This window comes from Scomber scombrus, chromosome 17 (genome assembly GCF_963691925.1).
Source record: "Scomber scombrus chromosome 17, fScoSco1.1, whole genome shotgun sequence".
Taxonomy (NCBI): Eukaryota; Metazoa; Chordata; class Actinopteri; order Scombriformes; family Scombridae; genus Scomber; species Scomber scombrus.
Window position 1 is genome coordinate 20,757,089 of NC_084986.1, and position 26,436 is coordinate 20,783,524.

The window sequence follows — 26,436 nt, forward strand, 5'->3', positions numbered from 1 at the left end:
AAAAGCAGGTGTCAATACCTTTTCTTTTGATGATGTAAATTCTGAACAGTGACTGAATAAAGTGGGTGTATAACATAGCAACTCCTTCTACTTTTTTCCACATTATTATTATTATCATCATTCAAGGGGGATATCCAACAATTTGGATAAACTGCACAATATTCTAACACAAATCAACTTTGCTAATCGATTTACTTTTAAAGCATCATTTAAAAAGGCTTCTATTGGAGAGAACACTCTTGGGATAAAAAAAAATATCTGCGCCAATTTTCATGGATTATCTCAAAATGGTGCTTGTAATAAAAATTAGTAATAAGTAATAAGTCCATCAACGACACTAACAAGATTCTAAAACTCATCATGAATATAATGAAACGCAGTTTAATGAATGTCATCCATTCAGAGTGGTAACAGAAGTGATTAGGATGCTTGTAGCCTGCTCATGCGAGTGGGCACCACAGAAAAATCCCAAAAGGACGCCTCAAACTGGAACGCTAACCAGCACGGTTGGTGACAGAGGTTAACAGGCGTGCAGTGTGGAGTGAAATCGCATCTCAAACAAGTGATCTGGCAGTTGTTTTTAAACACACACCGACATGCATATTTCATTTCCTCTCTGGAGAGGCTGGCTGGATTTCCTGGAGAAGAAGTGCAGCGATGGCCAACTCCGCAGACTGCAGAAACATTTGTAATAAGTTCCATCTGTGTGGTCTGTGAATTCATTCGAGTTAAGAGCCTTGATTTGTGATTTGGACTCGTGGCTGCAAATGTTCATATTCCAATTCCCATCAGATATCAGCGGTCCGGTGACTATCTATGCCCAGAACTGGAGGCACCTTGGTTTGACAGCTCTGCCAAAGAAAAACCTGCATGGTCACGTGAAGTGATTGAGAAGTTAATTGGTCGGGTTCATTTTGAATACAAAAGTCAGCTAAGTGGTATCAATAATATGAAATAAATGTAATTAGATCCAAGCAAGGATTAGTTAATTAGTTTCTTGTGAGCTATTAGCTGTGTGTGTGTGATCAACCTGACAAAATGAATCCCAAGATGTCTTGCGGCATGTTTGTATTTGTAATCTTGTAAATGAGAGTTTCCCCATTCAATTCAATGTAAACTTTCATTCCTCAAAAAAAAAAAGGGTGCGGCTAGTTCAACCGCATGTATTTTCACCAATCATCATCTGGAAACAATTCATGGATGCAGTTAATGAAGGCAAATAAACACAGCATGTAATCAACATTATCAGCATCAGCATCAACATCTACTGATGGTAATTGCACAGATACTGACATCCCAAAAACATGCTGAAAATGTATAACTAGTGATTAATAATTACTAACCACTGGCGTTTGAACCACTGACAAACCAGTAGGCTGTGTGGGATTAACCTCAATTTTGAGCAAAGTAGAAGAAACATTACTTTCACTCCTAACTTATTATTGTAAACTTTAAACCTTTTTTTTTTTTTAATATTCCAATTCTCAGCACAGAACTAAATCGGATTTACTCTCCAAACACACATTTATCTTCCCAGCCTAACCCTGTCAGCTCCACTGCCATCTCTCCACACGACAGGCTATTAGTACAGACTGCTGACCTGGACCTTGGACTCATCGCTGGTCTGTGTCTGCATGCTGGCATTAAGCCTAATGAGGCTTGCTAATGGTCCACCCATGCCAATCTGTGAGGGGGGAAACCTACTCTATGCAAACTGGAACACATTTGAACAGTTGCTCAGTACACACACAAACACTCACTCTTTCTAGTAACTACCCACAGTTGCTTAGTTGATGAAAGGACAAACATAACCCGAGCATCAGCGAACATCTGTCTTCCATCCTATCGTACTCTAACGGACACTCCTCGCTCATATTTGCCTGGCGAATAGAAATCAAAAGATGTGTGGATGTTACGTCGGGCTAACAAATAAGGAACGATAAACTCAGGAATACGCATTTCTCTCAACACCGGCGTACGTTTTCATCACTGCTTATCCTTTTACAAAATGCTTTCATTCTTTTGAGTCTTTTTGATTCAATTATTTGCATATTGGGAAAACATGCAATGGAAATTAACCTTCAAATTTCAGCAATGAGACATATAATAACTGAGTGGACGACCTTCTGTTGCACCCCGCCAGTTTCCACTGAAACTCTGGTGGTGACTGATGCCGAATAACTTCACTTTGATTGGCTTAGCGAGGCCACACTCTCACAGGAACTTGTCCATTAGTCATGCTCTGTTAATATTACTAGTTAATGATTGGGAGCCTCAGTCTGTGAGACACGGGGGAGTAAATATGAAACCAAATAGTCCAGTTTTCACAGTGTTGTCTCAGAGTTCAGAAAATCCAAAATATGTTTTTAGAGTCAGAATATCTGTAAAGAATTCTCAGTGTTATTTACACGACTTATTAAACACATCTAATAGTAAATAAGTAACCATCCAGTCTTAGGAATGCACTGGAGCGAGAGCTTTAAAAGCGACTGCATAATCCATCAAGCTTGTCTGGGGAAGTACAGGGAGCTGCGGTTCTGACCAACACTCTGACAGACAAGGCCGATAAAACGGATTAATACGATCCAGACAAATCTCTGTCTAAAATTTACCCAGCGCACTGCGAAGAGGGAAAGTCGGGTGGGAGAGAATCAGAAGAGTTGCAGATAGACGAAGATGGGAAGACGACAGAAATGGGAAGGGCATGTAGGTTTTGGAGAGCAGAGAGAAAAACAGAGAGGATGAAAAAAAGAGGAGGGCGAAAGAGGTCAGAGCCGGTAAAGCCGTAGTGTGGGCTGGCAGGATAACTCCAGCCTATAAAGGCCAAAGCCTCAAGCTTCTCCAGATGCTTTCACACCAACTCCTGGTGCTAGAGAAACTTATTGTGCTCTAAAACTAACACAGACCAAAAATGATAACATGGTTAAAAATCTCTGATGTGTGAGCTCATTTATTCTTTTTAACAGCGGAGGTCTGAAGGCTCCTGAGACGACAGCTGTGCTGCTTTTAAGCATCGGTTTGTGTTTTATCAAGCACATTCTGGCTTCTCAACTTCAAATTGCCATCGATTCAGGGATTAGTCAAGTCAAGTGGTGTCAAAGTCAAAATGGAATCTACAAAAAAGACTCCATAAATATAAACTTCACATCAACTGACTATTGATTTCTCCACTACAATGTTCCAGCCATTAGCCTAGGCTGTAAATCAATGCCCACTATGACAAGTTGGGTCTTTTTAAAGTCAGTGATTAAGAAGAATGTGTATTTTGGCACCTTTTTGTTTTTTTTAGGAGACAGCTTGACAATACAAATCACTCTGTGGTATACTGGATTCAGACAGAGCATTATTTCAAGTTGCAGGTCATAAAACAGACAATGTCCAGATGTCTGGCAAGGGCGCACAAGAACTCAAGAGAGGATTTAAGAAGATAGCTCTCTCTCCAGTCAGCTACTGATGGTGGTGACACCTCCCAGTTGAGAAAACAAATCCCTACTGGGAACCACACTGGAGACACACTTATTTTTCTTATTATCAGTGAATCAAATACTTTTCTGCTTTGTTTGTGGCTTTTTGTAAATTTAATGAGTAAACTATTGTTTTTTAAATCATTCATAGAGGAGTACATAGTGCATTTGGTTATGAGTATTTTAAGCTGTGGATTAACACAACTAATTAGTATTTGAACACCAGAACAGTGTGTGAATGACTGCCTAAAAATCAAATACAGTGCCCATGTTAATCATAGTAAGTGGGATGGTGTGGCTCATTTATTTGGACAACAATGCCACTGATGAATAAGCTACACCAGGTTACACAGGCTATTAGTAAGATAAATTAATTGCTAGTTCTGAGCTTTTAATGGGATTTGGGAAACGCAGACTATCACCAGCTTTAACCTGTAAAATGAAAATACACAATAGAAAAAATTAAAGGCGTCTGAGTTGAACATGGCAATACTAATAGTTAAAAAAAAAATCAATATTTAAGAAGCTGATTGCCAGAAGTCAATTTTCTTTATCCAGCCATGAAGAGATTTTAGCATCAATCACTTAAAGTCAGGTGTTTTGCACAATGTTTGGCTCGTTTTAAGACCCTAATCGATGCTCGTCGTGCTGACCTAGGGTGTGTCATAATTTTTAACTGTACCAGCCTTTTCAAAAACGAATGCTGTCAGCGTCTCAGGGGAACAAAAGATGGATGACATTAGGAGAATGGAAATAACATTCCTCACAATGACACACTTTTTCCTGTTCTGGTCTAATCACGGAGGCTGATGAAAGCCTCTACTTGTTTCAACGCGGACGAAGAAGGGGGGGAATTAATGATCCTGACTGTCAGCTTTTGTATTCTTTCACAAAGAAATTCAACTGATATGAATTATACCAGGCCAAAATATGAAAAGAAAATGCAACTGTAGCCAATTACTTACACTTCTTGAGAGATGAACGCGAGTGTGTGGCCATGTGTGCCATTAGGTTTTCACTTCCTGTCTTGTTGAGAAGCATTTAACCTGGGAGTATGATTAGTAGCTTTTAAGTACTTATTATGTAACACACTCTACCTAAGCCTGGGATATAATCCTCAGCTGGCAATGCTTTACAAATGCCAAGACTGTGAAAGGAATAAAAAAACTGCACTAAAGTAAAATCAACACCTTTCTTTTAATGGGCTGTAAAACACCAACCTCACACCCCCTACTAAAAAGCCCTACAATGCATGAATGAGTCAGCTAAGAGTGGGGCGATGCTAAACAGGAGGGAGTGAAGAAGTGTATATATAAAGCTCCGTGAAGGTGCACCAAAAAATCTCAGTGAAACTTGCAGAAACTCGTGGTGCATCGAATTCTCTGTGGATTCTGTTTCAAATTCGACGTGAGGCGGCATAAGCAGCTTTGTTCCTTTGCCACCTATCCTAACATTCTAAAAACCTGTCTTCATTGTCTTGGCCGCAGTTCTCTATGAAATGTCAGCTGCCTCCTCTCCTTTTTTCACATTCCTCATGTCATGGGGGACATAAGACTCAGTTTTCCTCTTTCTCTAACACTCTTCAACCCCCTTTTTGGACAACAGGGATGCAGGCAGGCTGGCCGTAGCTGCTGTATCAAATCTATTTGTCGGTTAAACCTTCTTCAGAGCGGAGCCTGGATTAGGCCTGCTTCTAGCCGCTGCCGTTGCTGCTACTTCTACTTTTCGGGGAAACCTGGCATTTGCTTTTGTGCAGTTCTGATGGCCGGTGAGCTTTGACAAGGCCAAGCTATTTGTGAAGCTCCTGACTTGCCAGGAGAAGTTCAACCAGCGGCCACGAAAGGCCTCCAACTTACCATCGTCAAGGCATTAGTCATCAGAGATTCATTTACAACTGTTAACATGTGAGTGTGCGACTTTATTGCGATTTTCTGCAAGTCTATGGAGGGCAATTAAGTGCCATGTGGTTGTATCACTAGTTGCTATCAAGCCAAAAAGATAGAAGTAAAGAGAGAGGATGAGAAAGGGGGGGGGGGGAAATGAGAAAGTCTGTGTGACTGAAAAAGCCTGGGAATCATCTGTGCACAAAGGGGGGAATTGAGAAAATGTGGCGAGAAAGAAAAGCATGACCAAAGTAGCAGATCCTCTGCTACGAATGTAAATCACACTTGAGCGAGCTTAAGTCCACAAGCAAGAGAGAGAGAGGGAGAGAGAGAGAGGGGAAGGTGAGGCAGAGAGAGGAAGGAAAGAAAGTGTTATTCAGAAGAACGGAATGAATCTGAGTAAAAAAGAGAAAAAAATGGGTTGTTGAAGGCCAAAGAGAGAGAAAAAAAACAGATAAAGTGAGACAGAAAAGATATTTAAGCAGGAAAAAAAAGTGTGAGTCCCAACTTGAGTTCACAAGTTCAACTAGAAAAACCTTTCCTCTTCTCTCTCTCCACATCCCCTTTCGTCTCCCTACCTCTGTGTGTGTCTACACGAATGTGAGCTCAAGAAAAAAAGAAAACACAAATATCAAAAGATTCAGGTAGCCTGGGAACATTCTGTATTTTGTGTGTGTGTGTGTGTGTGTATGTGTTTCCGTGTGTGCCTGGAAAAAGCCACCTGCTCCTCACATCCTGATACAAACCTGAGGCAGCGTTAACGTTTAATCCTCGTGGTCTGAGCTTCATCTCAGAAAACTTTTTAACTATTCTGCTCCTTTTTGTCTGGTAACATACACACCTGCACTGTCATATCTCAGAAGTGTGTTTGTATGTGTTTTTAGGTGTGTGTGGTGCCTTTTGGTAAGAATACGGTGAGGTAAAATTCTTGATAATGAAAGCTATAAATCACTGCTACCACATCCCGGTCTCAAAGCTCATAAAAGTCAAGCCCCACAACAGCGTGACAACAAAAACAAGCTGCTTTCTTCTTTTTTTTTTAAGTTTCTCCTCTCCCATCTTTTCTTTACTCTTGTTCACACTATAAATAACATTAGTGGCAGGGGTAGCCATGACAGCCAAGTCACTGTATAGACTCTTACCTTTTGTCTCGCTCCACTACATTTCTCCTGAAGCTTTGGGATTTTGGCAAGAGGTCTGTAATCCTTTTAGAGATATTTTCCCCCCTTCCAACTAAACCTGAAATATCGTTTTTCCCTCCTTACTAACCCTGCACATGTCTACTATGCTCGTGGCTATTGAGTCATATGTGTACCAACACTCCAGATATATTTAATAACAATGTGTAAGTCAGTCTGCTTTGTGCCACATGCATTCAGTATTTGTGTTTATACACTAACAGATGAAGCTATATGTAAGTTGCAGTCACCTTCTAATGCTTCTGAAACAATATAACCTGATTCCTGCCCTACTTAAATTGAATCAAATGATTAACATGGAGAGTGTGAATGCTAGCCAGAGAAGCAGGCTAATTAACTAACCACATACATAACCATGAAGGGAAGGAAGGAAAGCTCCAGAGGAAGATGCTGTAACATTAAGGTAAATAAAAGAGAGGGGGGGGGGGGGGTGTACCATACGCTTTTAATCCTGACATCTGAAGGCACGAGCCAGGTACTTACAGCAATTATCCCGGAGTCTTGTTCGTGCCGACGCTTGAAACAATCTGAAAGCATCAGACGTAGTCCCAGGTAGCATCGTTTAAAAAGCTGAAAGCAAACATCTGAAAGTTGCGTGGGCGGATAGCTCGAATTAACCCAGCAACTTCACAGAAGAGAGGCATCAACTGTAAAGTAAAGGCATCGACACAATTTCCTGTTTTCCTGTTGCTGTTTGATTGGCGGTGTGGTTCCACAGTTAAATTATTGGTAGTCAGTAGCGCAACATGATAACAACAATGCTCCACTAAAAGGAATTCAAGCTAAAAACACAACCTACAAGCATGCTAACTGACTGTACTCATCAGCTGGAGAACCATTTTTAAGCCCCAAAACATGTTAGTGAAGACAGACACATTTCACACTTTTTCACAGCAGATTACAGTGCTTGAAAAAAATGTCAATCTGTCATGCAGCAGGAACACCTGCCTTCAAACAAAACCTTTCATAATCCTCATCTGGCCTATAGAAAGATCTCTATCTACTGTATCTTACACCTCCTAATAAACACTCACATCCATCTTTTGTTTAGCAAACAAATGATGGATGCCACACATACCGTATAACTGCAACGTCCGCTATTCCAGTCCGGAGGCAGGAGCTTTGACGCATGTTGCAATCTCTCTCTTTCTCTCTCTCTCTCTCTCTCTCTTCTCCCTACTGTTGCTACAATAAGATATAAAATCCCAAAAAATATTTAGGAAAATAAAAAAAGGATGTGGATGTCATCAGCCAGTTTTGGCACAAAAATGGGGTCCAGCATGAATGGGTTTGACACAGCTATTTAGATTGTTCTAAGTCAACTTACAGAAGTAACGAAAACAGGAAAAAACACTGTAGATTGTATGCAGCTTAAGTTTGCTAAAGCATGCATGCATCATATCTAACTGCTATCCACGTGTGTGCAGTTTTATTTTAAGGGCACCTGATTTAAAGAGGCAATGTATCATTCATGAGTGAAATATGGTGGTGGGTGAATGTAACCACACATATATGGCTCTCAAAGGCACATGGTTGGAGAGCGCTGAGGTGGAAAATCTGCGCTTGTATCGATTAGACCTTAGCCGACTGAGAGGCGAACGTCCGTGAGGCCATCGGTCACTAGACAAGGAGGGTAGATTGACAAGTGCAGATTTAATGGCCGTGAGAAACAGTGTGCAGGGGTTCCTGGGTAATCGCAGTTGTAAGGGATGGGAGGGGGAGGAGGATGAGGCCGCAGAAAGCGAGCCCTGTGACACTTTGACAGATGTGAGTCTTCGCGCCTCCCAAAGGGGCACGGCAGAGAAAAGGCCTTTGAGTAAAAAGGCCGAGCGCTAAGCTTTCAGTGCGGCGCCCTCAGCCCCACAGCTCACAACCAAAGAAAGGGTCAAGACACTGTTTGACTACAGGCATCTGGGGCTTTTACTGGCTAAATAATACAATTAAGTGCGGGGGTTGGGACTACGTTCACACTAATATATTTATTTGAGACTCGTTTTAGAAATGTTTTTTTTTTTTTTTTTTTTTTTTAATAATCTACTCTACTCATACACATGATACTGATACTCATTAGACCCAATCAGGAAGCAACATGGGTCAGGACTAAACACACAATCTCAAACTAAAAATGAGGTGAGCAGCATTTGCAACAGTCTCCATTTTAGGGGGTTTGAAAACGCTAAAATCATGTGAACATAAGGCATAAATGTAAAAAAGTTGAGAGTTTGACAACAAGAAGGTTTTAGTGCGGATGTATCCTAGGCTTCACCTTTCCTTCCCACTCATTACTCTAAAACCTCTACTGCTCAACTAGTATTTCTCTCTACTTTCTGACTTTTTCCCCCTATACTGTTTTCATTCCCTTCCTCATTTTGTGCTCCACTTTCACATAACTTGGCCCCCCCTCCCCTCCTTTCTTTAATCCTTATCTCACCTAAACACTAGCTCTCTGCTCCATCTTTACCCAGCCTTATTACTCTGCATTTCTCACCTGTTTATGTCGATATTACTTATCAAGCCATCTCACTCTCTCATCCCTTCTTCCCCTGTGTTCTGCTCCTCCACAGACCTCCGAGGAAGGCTTCTGGGTGCAGAAAGACATTGCCAGAGGCAAAGTAAAACTTTTGCATGGCAAACCCAGAGGATATCCACCACGCCTCCCATCGGACCACATTGGGGGGGCAGAAAAATGGTTTAAATAGGTAAGGAGAGGTGGAACGAAGGGAAGCAAACAGAAGTTCCTGCAGGTGTTTTCAGGCAGCACTTAACAGATCGCTGCTACCGGGTTTCATCCAACCATCAATCACTTCAGGGCCTTGAGAGCCTGAGGCTGTCTGTGTGGTCCCAGTTTTTTCTCTTATAATACACACACACACACACACTAGTGAAATCATGTGTGGTTAATGTCTAACACCAACGTGCTGCACTGGATCGCCATGAGTATTACAGAAATCCCACTTTCAGTATTTCAACAAATACATTTGCTTTAAAGGATTCAAAATGTTCACACCTCAATTACATTTTCATCAATACACCAGAAACACCAGACATATACTCTATTCACTGAGGATGAACGTGTCTACCAACCATAACATTTCTAACATAAGTTCAAATCTTCCCTTTGGATGCAGCTCAACAGTATTCAAAAAGTATGAGTGAAGCTCCTGTCATATAGAGGGTCTTTGTGTTGGATTCAGCCTGTCTGTGTTTAAAATAAACTTCTATTAACATCACTTTGTCTGCGTCTCGCTTAATAGCACTGCATCAGAGCGGCAGAGTTCACAGACGCCTCTTCCTTTTATTTCAGAGGTCCGGGAGGGTAACGCGATGAGATTTTAATGACAGTGACGCTTCCTAAACAAAGCTTGCAGGGTGGATGAGGCTCCTTCCTGGAAGACACCTGTAGTGTATTATTCAGTCTTTATGCAACTCGCGCGCTCTGCCAAAAGCAACACAGCAGCCGGCTGGGGGATATTAACGGTAAATGAGTTTTTACAGAAGTTCTCGTCCACAATCGCTGCTGTAATACAACAATGAGGGGAAAAGATAGCGTGAGCTCTCCTTTTCTACAGCATATGATTATGAATATTAAAATTTCTGAATATTTCTGCTTGATGTATTGCTCTGCTGAGTGGGTCTTTGGGGATAAAAAAGAGCTACAGGAAGAAGAAGCTTTAGTTGTAGTTTAATTACAGTTGTTAAAACCCTGCATTATCATTACACTCCTAGGTTTTTGACAGAACAACAACTGTGCTGCCACAGCAACAACACTGTGCCGGAAGAGAGAGAGAGCGAAAGAGAGATGGCTGGTGCTGTCGTTTTCATGCTTTGCTTATTTCAGTTCTGGCCTGGGATACACGCCGACTACATGTGATCAGTCTGTTCATTGACCTCGATCTAATCCTGCACCGGCTCCGACGAGCACAGGTGGGGACGCATCAGTCGGCTCGGCTGGCACCACTTCACCCATGGGCTAAACAGCGCGGCGCAGCTGGATCCGGCTTATATTATGTAACGCAGCGGCAGCGCCGCCCCCGCAGGCCTCTTTCACACCACCCCTTCTCCTCCTACTCCACCTCCCACTAGTGCACCACTGGCTATTTGCAGGCAGAGGTGCACTGTGAGACAAGAGTGCTCTCCAGTACTGACACGACCTGTGGAGATATTTTGTGGAGGATTCGGCTTTGGAATACTACATTTTAAGAGGAGATTTTAAGATTGTTTTTCCTCTATGCAAGTTCAACTTAGCAAATCAGTTACAACTATTCCACCTTACTAACATGACATTAATTGGCTCAACACTACGTATGTTACTCTGAATTCTTTAAATGGATCGTTTTCCAGCGTTGCATCCACCGTTGATTCCACTGGTGTTGCTGCTTTTTACATCTTGGAGACAAAATTGTTACTAAGCAATACTTGCCAAAAGTGGAATTGCACTCGTTGCCTGGCAACATTCGCTTATTGAATCTCATATCAGGATGCAATGAGAACCAGTGGTGCTTTGAGCTATAACCCTCAAGATACTTCTCTCATCTCTAGTACAGACTGTGGTGTCCTGCTGCAATCACACCATTCATGTCCTCTGGTATCCCCATTATATCTCCACACCTGACTTCTGATCGTCATCATCATCATCAACGCAGGACTAATCACATTGGTGGAGAAATACTTTACCCTGAAGTTAGTTACTTGAGTCTGTTTGTTATTTGGTGAAGGTATGATCAGCTCACTGACTGCACAGTGTGACCTAGAGAAGAACGCCTCATTCAAAGCAGGATGTCATATATACAGAAAATAAATGAGGCACACTTCATTCAACCTCTCTGTAACTATGGCTGTTTTCCCCGAGTGTTTTATGAGATGTTAAAAGGACTTCAGGCAGTCGCTTCATTAAGAACAACCCCATGGGCCTTCATTGAAGACGCTGCATTTCTAAACTAGCACGCTGTCATTAGAAACAAGCGCTGGGACAGTCGACTCCCTTCCCATGTGTCCGTCTCTCCTAATAAAAAACAGCAGCTTGCTTAAGCTCACACGTCTCACATACCGATCGAGCTTCCACCTCGCAGCTGGAGAGACCCAGTGGAGACATTAGCGAGAAAGTTGTCTGTGCGCCACTGGAATGGATCAAAGCTGCGTGTGTGGTGAGTTGCCTCGGATGACCATTTAAAGCTCTCCGACGCCGCTTTCATTTTTTTTTTTTTTTTGAGTGACTGGGTAACAAGGCAGCATTGGCCTGTAAATTTATGATTAGGCGGGGATGCAAATGAGACAGGTGTGAGAGGAAAGGAGCACGGTTTACAAATTAGTTGGGTTTTTTTGGTTTGTTTTTAAATGGATTACATTTACTCTACGGAGCACTTTAACTCAAAGTGCTTTGCAGTTTGCAATAGTTCACACAGCAGTGGCAGCCAGTTAGTGGATGGCTCACTCTATCTGCTGAGCCACAGAGGAATACTTGTAGGTATCTATTGAAAAGACAAAAAAGATGGGGTGTAACAGAACACCAAAAGGTGTATTCTGGGCTTGACATTAAGACTGTTACTGTTAAGATGGACAAACAAGGCACCACCAGCTCCTGCTACATGGGTGTTTAAAACAGACGAACACTCCATACTGAAGCTTTCATGGGACAGATGAATGAATCAGTATTGAGGATGATATATGACATTATTAAGTGTGGCATCAAATAATCTGTTTGACAAAAAAACAATGAACTAAGAAGCTAGAAAAACTCTTCAATGGAGCAGAAGTTGTTAAGATTGACATTATTGTTAATGAGAGAGTTTGCAGCCTTGATCTCCTTAGATTGACATTATTGCATGTTGTTCCAAAGTCTAGGAGCCCTGACTGCAAAGGTTTTATCCCCTTCATGTATCAATCAGGACATTGGAACAACAACAGAACAATGCATCCAATAATCTCAAGAAATGGGGGCTTAGGCCAAGGCCACCTAGGGCTTTGTGAGTAATCAGTAAAATCTTAGAATCTATTGTACAAACAACAGGTAGCCAGTGAAGAGAAGCCAGAATCGGTGAAATGTGATAGGTTTCTTAGATCGAGTCTAAATCCTGGCAGCGGAGTTTTGGGTGAGCTGGAGGCGAGAGAGGGACTTTTTGCTGATACCGTAGAGACGGAAATTACAATGGTCCATTCCACTCGTAATGAAAGCGTGAATGATAGTTTCCAGAAAGAAATGGTAGACAAAGAAGAAAGACAGAAATGTCCAGATAAACAGTCCAGTTTATCTAGTGTTGCTGCTTTACTTCACAATAATGTTGATAGTTTGGATAAAGCTTGACTGCTGATGCATTCATGCTGTCATACGTCCACAATTACTGTAATTATACCAAGTTAAAGTTCTGCTTCATGCTCTGTCTGACTTTTAAAAAGGAAGGCTTTTATATATTTTCAGAGAGAGTGGAGAGAAGAGACAGAAGTGAGCATCAATTACAGGATCTAATGGTATTGAAAGAGAAACAAGGACATGGTAAAGAAATGATTCAAGAAGTTAGAAAGTACAACTGATTCAAGAGACAAAGAAAAAGTTTAAGGAGTCAGATCACTTGGTGAATGCTGATTTATGGTCACTCAGAACTGTCAGGTCACTTACCACATGCTGTGTGTCCACGTTAGAATTAAAATGTGTTTAGTTGTTCTGAACGGCTTTACTCACAAGCTGACCGTCACAGAGAGGGGAGGGGGACAGGAAGACATGATATTAAACGGGGATAACAGCACATATTTTAATAACAGTGTTGCAATTGGTTCATCTCATGGGAGGATCATACAGCTTGGGTCTCTCGCGTGTCTTTTTGATGGCAGTGACACCACATGAGCATGGGTAATCGTGGTAACCAGGGTAACCACACTAACTTGGCTAGCTGTCTAGTATACAGCTTGCTACATGGATGTGTTATGAGAGCTGGATACCAAGCCAAAAATGGTGCCCATTCAGTCCAATGAGAATTGCTTGGCTGGTGCATACACCAAGAAAGGTTTCTAGCTTCCGGGTCTGCTTCCCCGTTATGCAGCCCACTGAATATGTGCAGTAGTGTTTCCCCCGCTGGCCCCACCCTGCTTGGCCCATATACATTGTGATGACTTCACTGTTTTTTTAGAATGCTTTTCTCAGCTCGAGGAAAGTTTTACACACCTAAAACCTCCATGGGTCAAAAATGCATAATTGACCTTGTCTGCAGTTCAAAGTATCCTGTCAACAGTTTTACAGACGTCTCTTTTACAATAGTGGTTTATGGGGAAAATGCTTTTTGGGGTGCAGGAGGATTTTTTGCTGCAATACCGCAAGTGACCACTGGGAAAAACTGTCTGAACGGTTGAGCAGCCGCGCCCTAGCCAGCTCTTATAATACCTCCATGAACTCGCTACAGCTTAGTGGTGCACTGCCAAAAAGTTTTGGGTGGAACTTATGCTCTAGAATTATTGTTCCGCACATCGCAAGTAAGTGGATTATTAAATGACTTTGACAGTAATTGTTGTAACTGTAATTGGAGGAAAGTCGCATCCTGAACCGAACATCCTGTGCTGAACAGTTCAGGACAAATACACGAACCCTAGAATAAACACTGGTGATATGAAAACTGTAGGGATAAGCTTTGGGAAAAATAAAACACTACAAACAAAAAAAACCCAAAAAAGGACGATTGACAACAATCCCAGCCATCATCGGCCATCAACTATGTGAGAAAATGCTCACCTCCTAATCTATAGGTCAGCAGAGTCAGGTCTGCACTCACTAACTGACAGCAGGAACAAAGCCCATTATAGTTGCTTTCTCTGCTACGACATGCCTCAGTGTGTATAGCCCAACATTTGCAATCCCGCTTGTCCAAATAATCATTAACCAGTTCAGCCCTGGGTAAATATTTTAAGAACCTCTGTAAACCAGAAGGTAAATACACACCTCAGATGTTGGGACATAAACACACACACACACACACATATACACAATGTAAGCGGGGGGGGGGGGGGGGGACACACACGCAGATTTCATTGTTCCTCAGCGTGTTGAGCTTAGATGAAGCTGAAAACGATGAGGTCATCCCTATTGTGTACACACACACACACACGCACACACACACACACACACACACACACACACACACACGCACACACACACGCACACACACACAGCATTCTCACACATTCTGCTACATTCCATCGTACACCCGGGGCTCTGCTGAAAACGTGATGGGATGAACCTCAGGGCAGACCAATGCACTTTTTTTTCTTTTTTTTTTTTAAAGAGCCACGAATCTGAAATCTATTAAATCCCAGAATGAAAACCTCACTCTGCCTTGCAAGGCCGTCACCTTACATGCCAGAACTCCTCCTCTTGGATGAGCAGAGTGAGCCGAGAGGTTGCAGTGAGTGCTACGGATCATGACGGGCCACTTTCCTGTTTTGGTTTCTGCTTCCACCACCTGCAAACCAGATGTTATGAGTCTAGGCGCCGTGACCTCGTTTTTCTGGTTTAGAAAAAAAAATTGCCTACAGGTCCGCTTCAGTCAGTCCTATCCTCTAAGCTTTGGTCCATATCTTCCATATCTGCTCATGAAGTAAGACCCAATTACCGTTAAATAGCTGATTAATCAATTAATCAATCAATGGAAGTGATTCAACAATTTAAATAATGCATTAATCATTTATCCAGTAAAAATGTCAAACACCACCTGCTTCCAGTTTCTATTCCATTTGGATTTGTTGCTTTTCCTAAGATATTCTATTTGCCATAGAAAATATTCATATTTGAGCAACTGGAATCAGAGAATTTGGACATTTTTCCTTAAAAAAAATGACTCAAAGCGATTATGAAAATATTTGGGCGATTGATTTAATAGTTGGCAACTAATTGATTATTCGCTGTAGCTCTCAAAGACATCACCTTGAAACATTGTGATTGGATTTTTTATGCATTTTTAGAAATTTTGGAGACTAAAAAAAGATGTAAAAAGGGAATGGAAATGACAAAGTAATGCAACCCAAATCATAATTGCTACAAAATGAACTGCATGTCCACCTACTATCAAGTGACCGGAGTGACAGTGAGGAATTCACTGCTATCAGCATTATCTCTGGCTTAGTGTCAGGATGAGGATCTGCAAAGAAGGAAGACTGCTGTGGATTCTGCCAAAAAGCTGCTGCTGCTTTCAGTAAATCAAGATGGATTTATGTGTTTACCACCCCTGGCACAATCAAGGACCTCCTTGGAACCCATAAAATCTGAGAAACATGTCTTTCATCATGGGGATTTTTCTCTTTGGCACAACGAGTGAGTGCTGACGCTTCATTCAACTTCTCAGTGCAGCAAAGTCGCCCTGACTGTTAACTGGACCTGTACTGACAACATAATATAATAACAAACTCTTATATCCATCTTCCGTGCTGTTTAGTATAATAAGACTTTATACCAGTGTATAATCAGCTAAATAGTAGATAAGTTTTGTGTTGAGTACTTATAACATAAAAACATGAAACCACCAACCTCCCTCCACCAGAAAAGAATCCGTTACAAGTCAGAGAAATCAATCCACATATTTGCCTCTTTCTCTGTGCGGGATTGTGCAAGACTGGAGCCTCGACTATGCAATGAAGAAAAGTTCAGTGCATGCTAGGATAGACTATATAAATCATATACAATATAAACGTACGTGGCCAGCACTGTCAATCAAATGTGATTAAAACCACATCTGCTTAGTTCTGATGAAGCAATTTAGCTTCATCAGTTTGACTGTTAAAGGAAAGATCCCATTGGAGAGGAGGAATAATTAATGACCAAGACCCCTTTGGCATGTCATACTGGCATGTCAGACTTTTTTTAAGACAGACTTGGAAAGAAATGAGAACCCTCATGAGAAATCTTTTAAACTATAAATAAATAATAACTTAACTTTGACTGGTGCTTATTTAGACAAGAGTTTTAAACATTATGGAAAAAATGTGCACAAAGTGAAACCAAGTTTTCAGGAACTTTAACCATACACCCTGATCAGATCACCTATCTGTCACAAGGGGATATCAATTATATACTGTATGTTATCTTTACTTCAACAATATATTTTTCTGTATTTTTACAGAGTATAGTAAACTGACTAAAGTAGATAGTGTATATGGAGCACTGGTTTTGATGAAAAGTAGAAAAAGTACCAACAGAACCTCCTATAAAGCAAAAAGAAAACATCTTTCTTTAAAACTCTACACTGATAAGCTTTTGACAGAGTCTCTTTTTATAACTTACATTTTAACTATGTTAGACTACCCAAACCACATCTCTGACTGATGTATGTGTTCCAATACCTTAACACAACCCCTCCCAACCAGCTACATTACCAGAAACATCAACGCGGCCACAAGATGATCCGTTTGGTTTGTTGAACCTCAAGTGGAGCATTGCAGCTGAGGAAGAGAACTCAAACTGACAGTGAAATCACAGCGACTGTCAATTACAGCACACTTAATGAATCAATTTCAAGGCCGGGGGGAAACAACTCCAAAAAAAAAAAAGCCTGTTGCCTTTAATGTCGGATTTTCTCTCTAAGCCGCCACTTCACACTGTGGCAGATCTGCAATGTGCGGTATGACACAGACGCCGATAACATCCCTTATATCTTCTTCATTACATTAAACAAGCAGCCGCTTCAAAGCTCGTTGATGGTACGACACGCTGCATGTACCATAGATTGCATATGATGAAAAAAAATAAGAGAAAACTTACTGCAAAGCGATGACAGCTTTCCTAACTTCAAGTATTAACAGCTTCCTTTTAAATGAGAGAGGCAGCTCCAGCCAGCGGTGACGAACAATGACCAGGATATGTCTTCTTTTAATCCTCCGCCTCGGTTTCCCTTCAGTGGAGGGTTCCCTGCAGCAACACATGAGAAAAGCAGGAGCCGTGTTGAGGACATTGTATATTTTTACCTGACTTCCACCATTCTTCCACAAGCACCGCTGCAGAATCAGATCCAGGAACTTCAGGAACAACAGGAAGTTAAATATCTACAAATACATCAGACTCTCATTATTAACTGACTGACAACTTAAACCTACAGACTGAATGTCAGTCTTTATCTCAGAAAGCTCTGACATTGCTTGATCATACAAATCCTGTATGAATATATTAATCAGTGATTCAAGAGCATGATCTTATTTTTGGAGCACTCCCCTGCAGTGATATGAAGGCTTGGACCCACAGGGGGGAAGAAAATGTACAAGTTACATGAGCAAAACAATGAGGGTGCACTGTTATAGCAAGATATTTGCAGAATCAAGACTGAAAAAACTGAAAAAAAATGTGTGCATGATGTAATAGCTATAACTGACCATGATCTTATTTTACAGTTTTTACCCAAGTAATCCAGGCATTAAATCTAGTGGATTGTCATGCCATCAGAATGTTTGGATGAAAGCACTGTCTCATGAGAACGGCTCAAATGTTCCAGAGGGATGTGGGTGATTTTAAAAAAAAAAATGTATTTAAAAAAATTGCCATGTTGCTTGGTAGCTACACTGTTCTGGACAGCATGTTAGCCAACGCAAAATCATAGAAAGCTGATAATAATGAAGAGTGTCCAGAATATTTTAAAGGGATGATATTGTGTAGAGCGTCACCAGCAATGAAATGAGGAGCTTCTGCACAGACTGCTATAAATTACAATAGTCTATTGTAAGGAGCCTAAGCCGGAAGCCTAAGGTTTGTTTTTCATTTGTTTGTATAAATGAGGTTTTTCTATTCAGGTTAACTAAATACTAACTAAATGATGTCATTGCAGCGCACAAATCTCAAGGTTAACTTAATTAAATAACAGGACGCTGAGCTATTCGTACACAAATACTGCTTGTTGGACTTCAAACATTTCACCAAACATTACAGTGTTAAAAGCTCATGCCAAAAAACAGACATGGCATTCAGGGATGGGATAGATGGAGGAGGGAGAAAATGTGTGTGAGCTTGGGATAGGAATACAAATCACTGTACATCTACTTGAGAAACAAATCCTGTCTAAAAGGAGCAACAGTAGTTTAAATTCCAATAACGTACAGAGCCTCCTCCAGTTACACCTATCACATAATAATAATAAAAGGTGCTTTCTCTTAGAATAGAATGCCCTGTGTAAAATGGCACACATGTTTCATACATTCATCAGCATGACAGGTCATTGATAAACAGTGGAGATAATAAAACTGTTGGGTTGACACTGAAACCCCTGTGTAGGCCTACTTTATTCCCACATAGAAAACTGATCAGGAATCGATAAGGGAATTGATTAAGAGTCAGACTGATAGGCAGAATCGATAATGGCAGTGGTATCAATAAGATCCTAATGTTTCCCATCCCCACTCACTTTATCCTTCACTCATTATCTTCCATAGCAAACATGGATCTTGCCCAAGCCTTGCCTACTGGAGGGTACTTTGATTTTGGTTCCAGATTCTGCTCCAGTTTATGTCAGTCTATATGGACCTGGATTAAGATGGACTACTTGATATTGCCGTCATGGATTCATGGTTTTTGACTCTAGAAATCTGTGCTGATTAAATGTCAAGAACAAGACTGATGCTCTTTGTATTTCCTTCTTCCCATTTCCTCAAAATATGGCAAATACACACCAGTCTTTGATTCACAAAGCCAAAATGTATTGTTAACGCTTCCACAACACATTTGCTTAAAAAGTACTGAATTTTTGTAAAAGCATTATTTTAATTTAGTCCTCCAAAGATGTTGAAGATCACACTCATGAGATCACCCTGTGGTGTTTTTCATGTCGAGCCGAGGGTACAAGCCAAGCCTGTGTCAAACTGTGATGAGCAATCCCAAATGACTAACGCCTGTTTGTTTTTGTTGTTGTTGTTGTTGTTTTTTATGCATTAGATTTGATCATGTATTGTGTTCTGTTACACTGCATGTATGTCTTTCAGGTTTTGGGTAACAGCTCCAGAATCGTTAAGTATTTTATCTTCTATCTCTTCTTATTGTGGCAGGAGCAAATAAACTAAACATTCAGGTGGTCAGTTATCTTCAGGGCAAATATGTAACCTGAGTTATACTTCTTAAAATTCTTAAATATTACTTATACATTGTTTTACTTAAAACTGGTGAAAACTACACCTAAACGCAACTTGTTCATCTACATATTATTATTCTATATTGTTTTATTAGAATCAAAAAGTATCATAACCTTCCTGTTGTCTTCCCGTCGGTCGTGCAACTTTTTTTCCTTCTAGGTCAAGACTGACCCAATCTGGTTTGTCTGTTTATAAAGCATAAGCCTAAAGCATATTTTTGGTAATTATGGTTAATAGGCCTCATTTAAATGAAATTATACCACATTTTTGAGTAAAACTTGTTGTCTTCCTGGGTCAAAATTGACCCACAGACAACAGTGGGATAGTAAAGTAGCTGGCTGTACTCATATAAGTAGTGGGCTGTTTGTATGGTTGTCCCTTATGGAAAGCTCTGATAAAATACTAAAGCCAGTACTAATAGGAAACAACTGGGAAACACTGAATGTGAAAGAGAAAGCTCCTTCATAATCCTTATTACACCTTCTTTTATTGATCTTACATAATGGCATTATGGCATCTTACACAATGTACAGTAGAGTGACTCACACATATGAATGCTGTTCTTCAATTAACCACACACAGTTCAAGTAAATAACAGTCCAATAAGCAGAGATTCGGAATTGACCAATGCACAAATAGAAACAAATGACTGATCTGCTTTCAACACCGAGTTTGTTACTGTAAGAGTGATATCTGAATAAACAACCTTAGCAGAAATAAGTAGCCATCTGAACTCTACAGTATTGGCAACAAACATGTAAATTATTATTATTTGGCCTGATTCTAGTGTGAAGAATAAGCTCAAATTGGGAGCTAATAACCCCAAAGTTGTGTGAGAAATTTATCCAGGCTCCAGATCGACTACAACAACCAAATCACATCCCAAGTGTTGAAAACAGCTATGCAATTTCCTGACAAATAGCTTAAACCTAAATTTTAGGTTTCAGCTCCATACACACACACACACACACACTTTCTTTCTCACAAAATGACACTGGTGAGACAGCAGCAATTAACAAATCCAACAGGGGCAGAGAAGCTCTTTTATCAATACTACCAACCTAGGCAGCCAACAAAACGACACCCATTTAGTCATCGAGGAAGACAGAACATTCGAGAGCTCTGTGTGACTTAGGAAACAGATGGCGAGGCAGTTGGTGGGAATTTCGGCAATGCTTCCATATATGTTCGGGGATAAGATTTACAGTTTTCAAGCACAGTCGCATCCTTACATTGTCATCATGAGAGAGGAATCGATTTAACACACTAAACCCATCTTTGATGCAGGATAATGAACACGTCTTCCACCTACACCTGACTTTTCAAACCACACACTTGTCATTCGGTGGTGATTCTCTTACTTTGACGACTTTGGAAACACTGACACTGTGATGAACTTCCAGTACAAAGTGATGTAACTTAATGGAATTTAGATTATTTTATTTTATACAGTACCAGTCAAAAGCTTTGGCACCACTTTCCCAGTGTTTCCACATGTATATATTAGGTAAATAACACTGTACACTTTCCGAGCGTGTTTGATCATCTGTGAGATCTAGAAGAGCAGCATTTATAGGTTTGAGAACTAAATGTCACTGCCAATATCTAAATCGAGATTATAGCAAACATGCTATTATTCTACAGCATAGTAATCCAGTGTTTCCCCTGTAATTGTACAGGCCAACAACAACCCCCGCCAGGCCAAAAAAATCTCTTTTAAATGCCAAAATAACACCAAATAAGCGTTCATTCAGAAATCAATAGCGTTTGTGAGCCTCTGTGCGGCGCTATTCCAAAACTCAAGTTAAACTTTGTGTCGTTGCCTGGGAAACTGTTGATAGCATAGCTCCATTAAGGATTAGAGACGTGTGAACAGCAGAAAAGTGATGGTGAATGCGATTGGAGCAGAGGAAAAGGTTAGTGGTAAGTTATCGATCTGGCAGTAAATGTACGAAGTTAGGGACAATGGGGTAGCCTAACATGACCACGTTCGCTTAAGGTGGAATGACTCCAAAGCGGTCAACCTTGGGGAAGCACTGTAATCCTGTAATTAGTTTGTACCAACCTTTTATACCAATCTAGATACCTAGTTTAATTGAGAATTTTAGAATATTTATGTTTGTCACACAAAGATTACACTAGTTCTATTGCAATGTAATTTTGCTTCAGTCTAAATTCAATGTGCATAATTGATAGCGCGGCATAGGGTATTTAACATTTTTCAACAAACCCCTTGTTGGAGTACATTCATGGCTTTAAGATCTAAATTTATTGGCCACTTTAACTACGTCACTATTTCCAACAGCAGCATACTACTAAAATAACATCCAATAAACTCATAGAGTCTAAGGTCTTTCCCTCTTTATTACAAATTCACACTTCAGCATTAGGTAGTTAATTGTCCACGCTGGCTTGTACTGTTACAAGAATTATGATTCCTTGCTATTGCTGACAGCGTTTAAGCATTGTTCTCATAATATCTAGGCTGTTCTCAGGGCTCTCCATCTGTACAGTATGTTCCTTCTGTTTACTTCAGCATGGATTAGCCTGCCTAGTCATTGTTTCATAATGTTGTTTTTTTTTTTTTTAAAAAGGTTTTTTGCTCATCTGTCACAACTGAAATCTGAGTGTTTTTTTTTTTTTATAATCCACACAGCTTTCATGTGCTATAATCCACTCTTCCAGTCCTAATTTTAAAAAGTTAATTCGCCAGACAGAGAGGAGAAAATTCAGAAAAAGAGAAAGGGTTTCAATAGGAAGAAAATGCAGCTTTTAAAGTACTCTCACCTCAGGTGTAACGGCTAAAATTAAATTCTCCTTGTGCCCTCGCTTTCCTTCTCCGGCTGCGATAAAAGGCCCTGACATCGCCTGCTGAAAGCCTCGACAGTGTTTTTTTTTTTTTCTTTCGATTTACCATTCGCTAAAGACCACGGATGAAAAGAGATATGCAATTTCACATATCAGAGAAAAACACCGCGAGGGCTGTTTGTTAAGCGAAAACAATATGCTCGCTCGTACTTCAGATGTAATGAGGCCTAGGCATTCTAACTACGCCGCACTCATGTCTTCGGGGACACTATTTAGCTGTTTCCGTTTACTATTTGGATGCTCAATTATCCCTTCAACTAATGCAATGGTCACAAGTTGATTGGGCTGTAATATTACACAAGATGAGTGGCTGTATAACTTACACACAGCCAAAAATCAGCCTTGGATAACTCTCACTATTTCTCTATGATAGTCTGGAATTGCTGATTTTTTTCCCCCCTACATTTATAATGCAACTATTTCACTGTGGAAGCCCATCAAAAAAAGCATCAGATAGATAGTATATAGTTTAAATTATACTGAAAAAGACATTTACAAGGACAGCAAAATATTATCTACCTTTTTACACAGTGATGGTCACTGTGTTTATGTAAAATCATCAATCAACAAGGGATGAAAGTTGATCCATAACACTAACTTTACCTCCTGTCATTACAGACCTTTTCTACTGCTGCTCTGTCAGACCTGACAAATGTACCACATCTTGTTTATAATATGAATTATGCCCATAATGAGAAGTGCTAATTAGCTAGTGTATCATCCTGCTACAACAGAGTGCCACCCCGGAGATATCCTGCTGTTGCAATTACAGATGGCAGTGATGCATTTAACTCCACGCTCTTAAAATGGGCGCTATTATGTTCCAGTTATGGTACAAAATCTGCCCCGAATTTGAGGAAATTCTATTTGCAGAAAAAAAACCTCTTATATGTCTGGGCCTAGTAGTCTTATTAAATCATTCTGCCCTGCAGGGTGATCTATTCTCTGTTTTTTTTAAGTATATCTTGCTCTGGTATTTCTCAAGAGACAGCCCACCCCCCAAGACCTTAAACAGAAGGGAACTCACATTCCAATCTCCGGCGTAGAGAGAGGGAGAGCGGAGAGAAAAAAGAGGGTTGAAGGAGACGTAGACAGAAAGACAGGGAAAAGGGGGGGAATAAATAAATGAAAAAAAGGAGACACGGGAGAGAGTGTGTGTGTGTGTGTGTGTGTGTGTGTGTGTGTGTGTGGGGGGGGGGGGGGGGGGGGGGGGGGGGGGCTTTGGAAGAAAGAGAGATAAGGTGAGGGATGTGGACCAGAGAAATGATGAGAATGTCAGAGTCCTGGCATGTCTTCCAAAACAGGAAGGAAGCAAGACGAGAAGGAAAGAGACACTGGCAGTGATGGGAGAAGGGAGGGAGGCAGGGAGGAAGGGAAGGAGGGAAACGTGGGAGGTGGAGAGAGAAAAGAAGTGGAGACAGAAAGTGGAGACAGAAGGGAAGACTAGGCAGAGATGCAAGAAAGTATCATGGTACAGTGTGGAGGGAGGAAGGGGTATGGTGAGGGAGAAGGCCCATAAACAGGTGACACCTCCCTTCTCTTCTCCTGTCAGTGCTGTGTGTCGCATGTAGACAGTTATAGTGCAAGTTGGCCTGGCTCTGACACTGAAACGTCCTTTTTCCAGACTTTTGCTTTTGCCAGATTTCTCTGTGTGTGCGCGTCCAGAAACCTTGCGTGTCCCAGATACGCCTCGGCTACACATGAGAGGCTTTCTGAGAGAGAGTGACCACATCCCGATCACAGAGCATTTGATATAATTTGAAAGCTTTGGATTTTGCTCGCGAGCAGTAACTTAGACTCTGGGATATTCTTCATGTTTAAACTCCCAGTAAGATCTCTCTTGTGCTTACAATGGACGGGGATGGAAGACAAGTTTTTGGGGTTTTTTTTTTACCCAACTCCAGCTGCTTAATCCAGGAACACCAGGAGATGTTTCAACAGCTCCACATCTCAAAATCCCTTTGATACTCTTTCAGCTGCCCATCAGCATCCCTGCTATTTTTCTTTTCCCTTTCCTTTTTTTCCCCCTCCTATTCTCCCACCTTCCTTTTACTTCACGCGTTGCAGAACATGCGCGCCTCCACCTACACACTCGATTTCAATAGCCTACTTAATATTATAAATGCGACACAGGCTCCAGATCTGCTCAGCCTTGGCATTCAGGAGGTGCTGACGAGGGAGAGCTGATGGAATGAGATGTTCGGCTGCTAGCTGATGAGAGTTTCAGGGGGGTTTTGACGCAGCGGCGGCGGCTGCAGCAGCCAAAGCAAAGCAGGCGATGCAGTTGAAATGCAGTCTCAGTGGGAATATCTCTGTAATTCCACTTTTGCGTTTCAAGTAGAGAATTCTGACCTACCCCGACCACCCGATGAATGGAGATGAGATCTCTTTGACGAATCCCTTTAGGATTTTGTCAAAAGAGGAAGCAGTGTGTTTTTGTGTGTGTGTGTCTAAGCCCCCTGGAGGGCTGAAGCTGGTAGCCTGAGGACAGACTCCACAGGTGGAGATGGCAGCAATAACAGAAGACAGAGCAGCTTCAGGGGGTCCACTCACAATAAAGCTCCTTCTCAGGGCGTCATTAGGGCAAAAAGAGACAAATGCATGGAAGACACTTGCAAATAAGCAAACTTAAGTAAAAGTAACTTCAAAAGCTTACTCATTTACTCTAAAATATCACTGGCTTTTATGCAGAGAGTTTGCTCATCCTGTGGTTGGAGCATCTGATGATCATCACCCTTTGGGTCACCCTCCTCACTTAGATGTTACATCACTATTCAAATGTGAATAGACTACACAGACGGCCATTTTGATTAATGAGGCTGGTTTTGACAGGGCATTTGATATAAATGATGCTTAAGTTGTTGCTGTTTTTTCTTTAGCCTTCAAGTTGCTATTTGTGCAGTGCTCTCAACATGCATAACCCGACCTATTTCCATTGAATCAATAACACTTTTAATAATATCATTGCCTCCTTATAAGAAAAACAATTCATAAACTTTCCCTGCAATAAAAACAACACACAGTGACACCTTTTTTGCTGAGATATTTCTACGTGAACCAACGCCTAACGGAGCCTTGGTGAAGTGCTGCAAATGACTAAAGAACATCAGTTTATTACCACAATGCAGTGCTGTTCATGAAAGACCACAAACATGAAGTCATCTCTCTGATAAGAAGAAATCACGTCACTGTGCTTGATGCACCGCTCATTACTGAAAGACGGACAGCGAGGTTACAGACAGGAAGCCACAAGAGTGGCCGCAGCTAGCCATCCCAATTACACAGCAGTCACGCCGGGACTAAACCAAACAACAATTACCTTTATCTGATGGTCAGTTTACAAGGTTTCCTGTTTCTTTAAGAGCAGTTGTGGCTCGTTGTCTTATTCTTAAAAATGTGGAGTTTGTTATGGAGGGGGAGGCACAGAAACGAAGAAGTATTAACGGTGGGCTAAAAAGCAACAACAAAAAAAATGTTAAGCTAACCGCAACTACCTAAATCAGATATTAGCTTTAGGAATTAGCAGAGACACACCACACAGCGACCTCACTCACGTTACATGACCGCTAGCAAAACTTTTGTTTAGTTTTCCCTCCGACGTGCTACCTGAAACCCCTCGTACGGCTTAAATGCACAGAAATGAATAACCCGTCCACAGCTCGACTGCAAGGTAAGCAGACAGACTATTTGGTATGGCTTTATTTGATGTGTCAAGCGTGCAGAGCAGCGGAGGAGAGGGTGCACTCACCTTTATTCATTTCCACCTTGTGGGAGATTTTGAAAGGGGAGATAACGCTCTCCCTGGTCAGTCACCGGCGTTTATAAACCGTAACCGGTCGGTACAGACAGAATGAACCTGCCGTGATGAATTCAAGTCAACATTTACACAAAAAAAAAAAAAAAAAGAAACACGTCCTGGGCTCTTCGCCGTTCAGTGTG

General features: G+C 41.1%; 1 protein-coding gene across 2 annotated transcripts in view; it reads right to left on the bottom strand.

Annotated features, from left to right (window-relative positions):
* Positions 1 to 26,436, bottom strand: part of sipa1l1 (signal-induced proliferation-associated 1 like 1) — an 85,110-nt gene extending 58,674 nt beyond the window's left edge. For both annotated transcript variants that reach the window (XM_062437312.1, XM_062437311.1), the window contains exons 1-2: positions 26,246 to 26,436; positions 17,282 to 17,428 (exon numbers count right to left, since the gene is read on the bottom strand). The gene's annotated coding sequence lies outside the window, so the exon portion shown is untranslated. The remainder of the gene's footprint in view (positions 1 to 17,281; positions 17,429 to 26,245) is intronic.